This window comes from Diadema antillarum, unplaced genomic scaffold (genome assembly GCF_040938485.1).
Source record: "Diadema antillarum isolate AM-2024a unplaced genomic scaffold, OU_Dant_1.0 seq00001907_RagTag, whole genome shotgun sequence".
Lineage (NCBI taxonomy): Eukaryota > Metazoa > Echinodermata > Echinoidea > Diadematoida > Diadematidae > Diadema > Diadema antillarum.
The window spans coordinates 97,338-104,443 of NW_027272573.1; positions in this window are offsets into that span (position 1 = coordinate 97,338).

The following is a 7,106-nucleotide window of genomic DNA, read 5'->3' on the forward strand; positions in this document are numbered from 1 at the left end:
GGTTTGAAAAATTGGTAACCCTATGTTTTGCTTTCTGTATTTGTGTTTTAAAGGGGAAATCCAGTCCATATATAAGTTAATCTGAAAAGAAAGTGTAAAATATTATGACTTCAATGGTATGATTTTGATTGAAATCAGATGAAAAATATGGATGTTATAACATTTTGAAGTTTTGCTAATTTTTCGGGAAACAGTTCTTGAACAGTCAATATGAAAATGCAAATTGCGAAGTGAGCGGTGTCATCCCCTCACAACTTGCCGTGTAGTTTGTATATACAATTTTGAAATTTCCAGTTTTTCATTCAAACGCAATTATGCCTGAGGCTCAAATCCTCATATATCTAACTGATCACTTTTCTGAAGTTATATTCAACCAGGAATAACATCATGTTTCAGACTTCAATGACAGAAACATTGATTTTTTTTCCCCATTTTTTTGTACTCAATCAATGGAAAATTGTGAGGTTATGACATGGTTAGCTTCCTCACTTGCATATTCATATCCATTGTACAACAACTGTTTTGCAGAAATTAGCGAAACTTCAAAATTTCATAACTTCCTTATTTTTCATCTGATTTCAGTCGATTTTTTTTTGTTGAACTCGTAAGATTTTACTCTTTTTTATCAGACTAACTTATATTTGGACTGGATTTCCCCTTTAATGCCCCTGCCAAGAAATGTGGCTGGAGGCATAATGTTTTTGGGTTGTCTGTCCCTCCATAGTACCGCCGGTCCATCTGACCATCCGTCTGTTTTTCTGTCTTTCTGTCTGTCATAGATTTTGTGGAGAGTGGAACTTAAGAACTGTTTTGAGGTATCCAAGTGACACTTGGCATATGTATGAGTGGACAACGCTGTGCCTATCAAATTTTGAGTGTTCATTCTCAAGGTCAAAGGTCAAGGTCCAATGTTTAAACATTTCACTATTTCCTCCCTTATCTCTGTAATGTAGTTATTTCCGTGAAACTTAATATACATGCACTGCCAGATGAAGATTATCTAGGGAAAGTCTTTGGCCATGGGGTTGAAGGTCAAAACTCAAGTGGAAATGCTAAAAATTCACTTTTTTCTTCATATCTTGAAAATGGCCCATTGATCTTCATGAAACTTCATACATATGCATGTAGGCCTACTGCTTGAGAAAGATTTTCTGGAAAGTTTGAGGTCAAAGGTCAAGGATGAATGGTCAGTTAGATGGCTAAAATTTTACTATTAGTGCTGAAATTGTACTGTTTTCCCCATACCTTGGAAATTACTCAATGCATACACTTACTCTCTAAAAAAAAAATCGAGTGAAAATATTCACTCTTAAAAGAGTGAATACAAAAAAGAGTGAATTTGGAGTGAATTTGGAGTGAATTTGGAGTGAAAATGTTCATTTTCACTCGTTTTAGAGTGACTTCAGGGATCACTCCAAAATCTTCGAGTGATCCCTGAAGTCACTCCAAAATGAGTGAAAATGTACGTTTTCACTCAAAATTCACTCCAATTTCACTCTAAATTCACTCTTTTTTGTATTCACTCATTTAAGAGTGAATATTTTCACTCGATTTTTTTAGAGAGTAATGAAACTAGGTAGGCCTATAGATGTATGCATTGTATACTGCACAGTGATTCTGTTTGGAAAAATTTGGGCCATGGGGTCAAAGGTCAAGTGAAAAGGTTGAAATGTCACTTTTTTCCCATATTTTTTTATATACTTTGTAGCTCAAAGTATTGTTGTGAAAATTGGATCATTCCCGTTATTACCAGTTGTGATTATTTGAAGAAACTTGTTGGCCATTCGGTCAAAGGGCAAGGGTCAAAGATAAAGTGAAAATGTTCAAGTTCCAGAATACTTGCTTTTTGAATCAATTTAGCCATCTAATTGAAATCTTGCTGAAGGGATGTATAAACACTCAACATATACGTTGGGTTTTGCCAGCAAACTTTCAAACATGCCATTTCAATATTTTGCCAATCATTTGAATTATAATGTATGTCGTCTCACGTTGTCAAGATGTACTAAAGACCTATTGAAAGAATAATGTGAGATGGTGGAGGCATACCAGTGGCCATTACATAGTGACATTTCTAGTTTTGTCTTTTTTTATGCACACCTTTTAGGGTTAGAACATGTCTCTTTCTGCAGCTATTTCAAGATTAGAATGTCAGTCAAATATTAAAGTGCAATATGAATTTCAATATATTTACAGTTAGCTAACTGATATTTCATATGTGTAAGCAGAAGTCACTGATACTGATCCTATGGATTTCAATTGCGTAGTTTTGCAAACCTTTGACAATGTCAGAGTGGAAACTTTTCTTTTGTGCCTGTACTCTCTCTGGTTTGAGGTGAAGTGCATTTGAAAGCATTGTCTGAAAGTTGGTATGGAATATTTCATGTCAATGTTTGCAGGGCTCAACAGTTAACTTTTTTTTTCTCTCTCTAGTGTCCTGTTTGGGCCACTAAAATCTTTATAATGTGAAATTTTAGTGATTCAAAAATTAAATGTGGTGACTCAAATTTGAAGGAAACATAGCAAGCAGTTTTGAATCTTATGTGCCAGATCAGGCCAACAAAAGATAACCTTTTGAGAAGTTTGATGGCCTAACATCAATTTTTAGTGGCCCTGGAACAGTGCTAATGGTGAGCCCCAATATGGTACTTCCTCGAGCGTCTTCTTTTGCCAACACATGAACAAATAGTGTCAGTAGTCTTCTGGTTTTCAGTAAACTTATGGCCACCATGACTTAATTTGTAGAAGAATATTTGGTGTTCTTGTATCAAAATTGTTCTTGTGAAGCATTCAGGTCAACATGTATGTGTTTGCGGTTTATTTATCCCAAGTTAGCTAAGATGATTGCTCATTTGAGAGATAAATCATACCAGTACTGGAAGAAATTGCACATTAGTATCAAGTGATGAACACTTATAAATCTAAAATTTGGCAGTTGTTAGACTTGTTAAAGGAAAGATGAGTTTTTCCCCTCACATAACGAAATGATATGTGTGTATAGAAAGTTGATAAAAGTAGACAGGAATTGCAGTTTGGACAAATACTTCACTGAAATTATGTGGCATGTATTATAGAGATAGACAGATGTGAAAAGGGTGTGGGAGGGTGAGAAATAGATATTGATGTAAACAACATAAACTTCATGAGTATAATATTTGTGGATCAAGACTTATAAGGCAATTTCACCAGTGGTTGACTTTGTGATTAAAAACCTCTCTGACAAAATAAGAAAAAAAAAAGTATCATTTTGCATAAGAAAAATATATGTTGTATGACCCATTCATGTTTGTACAGGAAATTTTTGTGGTGAATATTATTTTCAAATATCAGTCAACTCTCAAAATTTGCAAGAATCAAAATGCCATGAAATATATACTCTGCATACATGATAGATAAATATATAGATAGATAAATAGATAGATAGATAGAGATAGATAGGTAGATAGATTATATAGAAAGAAAAATAGATAGATAGATAGATAGATAGATAGATTGATAGATAGATAGAGAGAGAGATAGATAGATATAGAGATATAAATGAAACAAAATTGAAGTATTCTTGGATGATTGGTATACATAAGTAACTGCTGCTCACACATATCAAAGATCTTCACTCTTTAACCCTTTTTGCGCCAGGAACTTTAGACATTGTGTACATCACTATGGGGTTGTCTGTGCCAATTGGCACACAAAGCACACATGGGGTTAAAGTCATAGGAAGTAAGAACAACATCACTGTTCAAGGACAAAGGAAGGTAAATTTCCATTTGATGGTGTTTTGACTATTTCCCAATGTCTAATGATATATTGCCCTATGGAAGTATATAAATTTTCTGCATTTGTGATCTTTTTGATAAATATTAGAATTCATGCCTTGGTAAAATTGACAGTTGATGTAGTCAACAATTAGATTGCTAGTATTTGCAAGTGCCAAAAATACCTGCAATATGCCATCAATTTTGAAAACAAGGAGTGTATGATATATATATTATATAATACATATATATATATATATATATATATATATATATATATATTATGATAATGAGAAATTTCATTTCTGCATGTTTTGTCAGATTTGTTGTGGCATTATGAAATCTGCAACTATTTTTCCTATTTTCTTTTTGTATGAAATGAATAGATGATCTTATACATTTGTAAGTAAAATCATAGATTACAAGCATTTGATATTTTTGAGATTTGCAGAATTACCTTGATAGTAAGGTATGATTGTATTTCCTTCTTTTAGCAGAAAATTTACAGAAAACAAGAAGAATCTGTATGAAGTAGTCATGCTCCTGATGTGTATTTAAAGTGCAATTCTTCACCCTTAAAATGAAAATAGTTCCAACTGTAGAAGTTCTTGATCAGGTTGTTACACCAGTGGAAAATTGAAGAATATGAAGGTCACAAATTTGATGTGCCTTGAATCCAGCTGCATATATTAAAGAAAGTCATTGATTTCAGAGTCTTAATGAATTTATAATGGACTGATCTTTTAAAATGTGATATACCTATCACATGGGGGAAATAGTAATTGATTAAACTTTGATTAATTAAATTCATTTAAGTAAGAACCGTAGTACATCTTTCACATGAGGAAAAATTGTGTGATAAGTCGCTGAATCTCCCATTCAAGATAATGTACCTTATTTTCGTGAGTGCTGGCACAACTAACAAGTTTATTGGGAACAGAGATTTGGCATGTGATATTAAAATCATCAGGAAGAAAGTTTTCTTTGACTCTTGTATGTTTGCTTGGATTTTTTTTTCTTCTTCTAGCAAATGTTCATCCAAGGTCCTTGTGGACAATTTAAAGAATTTTTGCATGTTATTTTCACTGTTTGTTTCATCTCCTGTCAAATGGCTCTTCATTATGTGCCTCTAAAATGTAATGAACAAATTGTGAAGTGTAATTTCCATGATGATTATGATGACGATAATGATATAAGTGATAATGCCATACCAACGACATATATATTGCCATTTCTTTTTTTGTGAAAGACATTTAGAAATATCAATATTTCAAAGTGTTTTTTTTTTTCAAGATGATGGCCATCCCTCATTCTTCAGTTAAATGTGGTGTCCATTTAAAGTTGCTGAGAGAATTGATATTCACTGTGTAAGGTAATATGTGCAATGAGCTGCTAGCTAAAAGTGGTTTTGTTTCAATGTTTATTTCTCCTCTCTGAATGAGAGGGCTTGTTGATTTGTGAAGTCATCAAGAGGCATTAAAGTGAGGTGCATTCTTCCTTGTGCGTATCTGAAAACTGGAACATGAGGAGTCATGGAGTTGTAATGTGATAATGCAGACATATTCTATGTACATAATAGTGGCTGGCATGTCGAACAACTGAAAACCTTGATATCATTACGTGACTATACCATTTTAACATGACAAATTTTGTGATATTTTAGGCACTGTATAGAGATTATCACTTGACATCAATAAAGACTGAAAAAAAAATCATGCTTCACTTGTATTGCTCTGTGAATACTATTTTTGTAATCATTTGTGTGTGTGTGTGTGTGTGTGTGTATGTGTGTGTGTGTGTGTTATTTTTTTCTAGTCGAGAAAGTCAGCATCTATGTTTGAAATGTCGTATATTTATACATATCTTAAAGGTTTTTTGGAAAGTGAGCAGATTTTGCTTCAGCAATCTCCTGGTCCAAAAATAATCATGTTTACAAGATAAATTTGTTTCCTTTCCATTTTGATAGTTATGGCTTTAATCTGACAGTAATATTTGACCAGACATATGCAAATTAGATAGGATAATCGCCGATGTAGTTGGACTATGAGTGTTTTGATCTACCGCGCAGTATTGAACAATAAAAGCATGTTACAAGGTGTATGATTTTTGTTTGTTTTATGCAGAATATAGAATCTATGAGCCAGGAAGGAAGATAACTCTCATCCCGTTCCTGGTGTAGCCTATAGAATACCAAACATGACTAAACAAATCAAATTTGGCTAATATTGTGAGGGATTACAGGAGGACAAGTTCACCTTCATATAAATGTTGATTGAAAAAGATAAATGCAGCAATATTGGTAGAACACATTAGTGAAAGTTTGAGGAAAATCAGATAATCCATTCAAAAGTTATGAATTTTAAAAGTTTAATGCCGCCATCACTGGATGAGAAGACTGTGTGTAGAATGATATGAAGAAACTACATTTGTATAGGGAAAATTCAGCATATTTTCACTTTTCTCACTGATAAAATAGGCACTTGACTTGCTCCTTTCAGAAGGCAGGAATGATATAACCCATAACATATGTCAGTAACAAGTCAAGAGAACATGTACACTTTTTTTCAAAAAATGAATTTTTGTAGAATTCTCTTTGTATTTTCCTTGCACTGTTCTACTCATGTGACATAAAATGGAGTAGTCTTCTCACCCAGCAGTGACTGTGCAGAAAATGTAAAAGTGAATAAGTTTTGAATGAATTTCTAATTTTTCCTCAAACTGTCACTGATGTGCTCTACTCATATTGCTGCATTTATTCAATCCACTCCAAGGAACAATTTGCCAGGTTCGGGAATTATGTAGCAAAAGAAAGATAGGAACAAAAATAAAGACAAATGAAACAAAAACAATGCCAGTTGGAGAACCCGGGCATCGATCCCGGTACCTCTCGCATGCTAAGCGAGCGCTCTACCATTTGAGCTAGCTCCCCTTCTTGAATCTCCCGGTAATTTAAACGTATATATAGTATAGGTTTATTGATTCATTTTACTGGATGTTTTGTTAAATTTATTCGTAAAAAATATTCTGAACACTTAATATTACTAATTATTAAATATATAATTATTCATATTTAAAGTTTATATTTTTAAAGATAGAATTGATACCAGTATTTACTATTTCTAGGAATTTATAATGTGTTTTTATTATCTGATAATGATTGAGACTAGTTGTTTCCCACCGCCCCCCCCCCCTTTCCTTAGCATCTGCAGTGTTCTGTGTGAGAGTGAAGTATGCACGTGTTGTACGTCCGATCAGTGTCCTACACACATTGCAAGACCATGCATGCAAAGGTAGCAAACTCTACATCGCATCGAGCAGCTTTCTCACGCTCGGCCCGCAGCTCAAGCATAC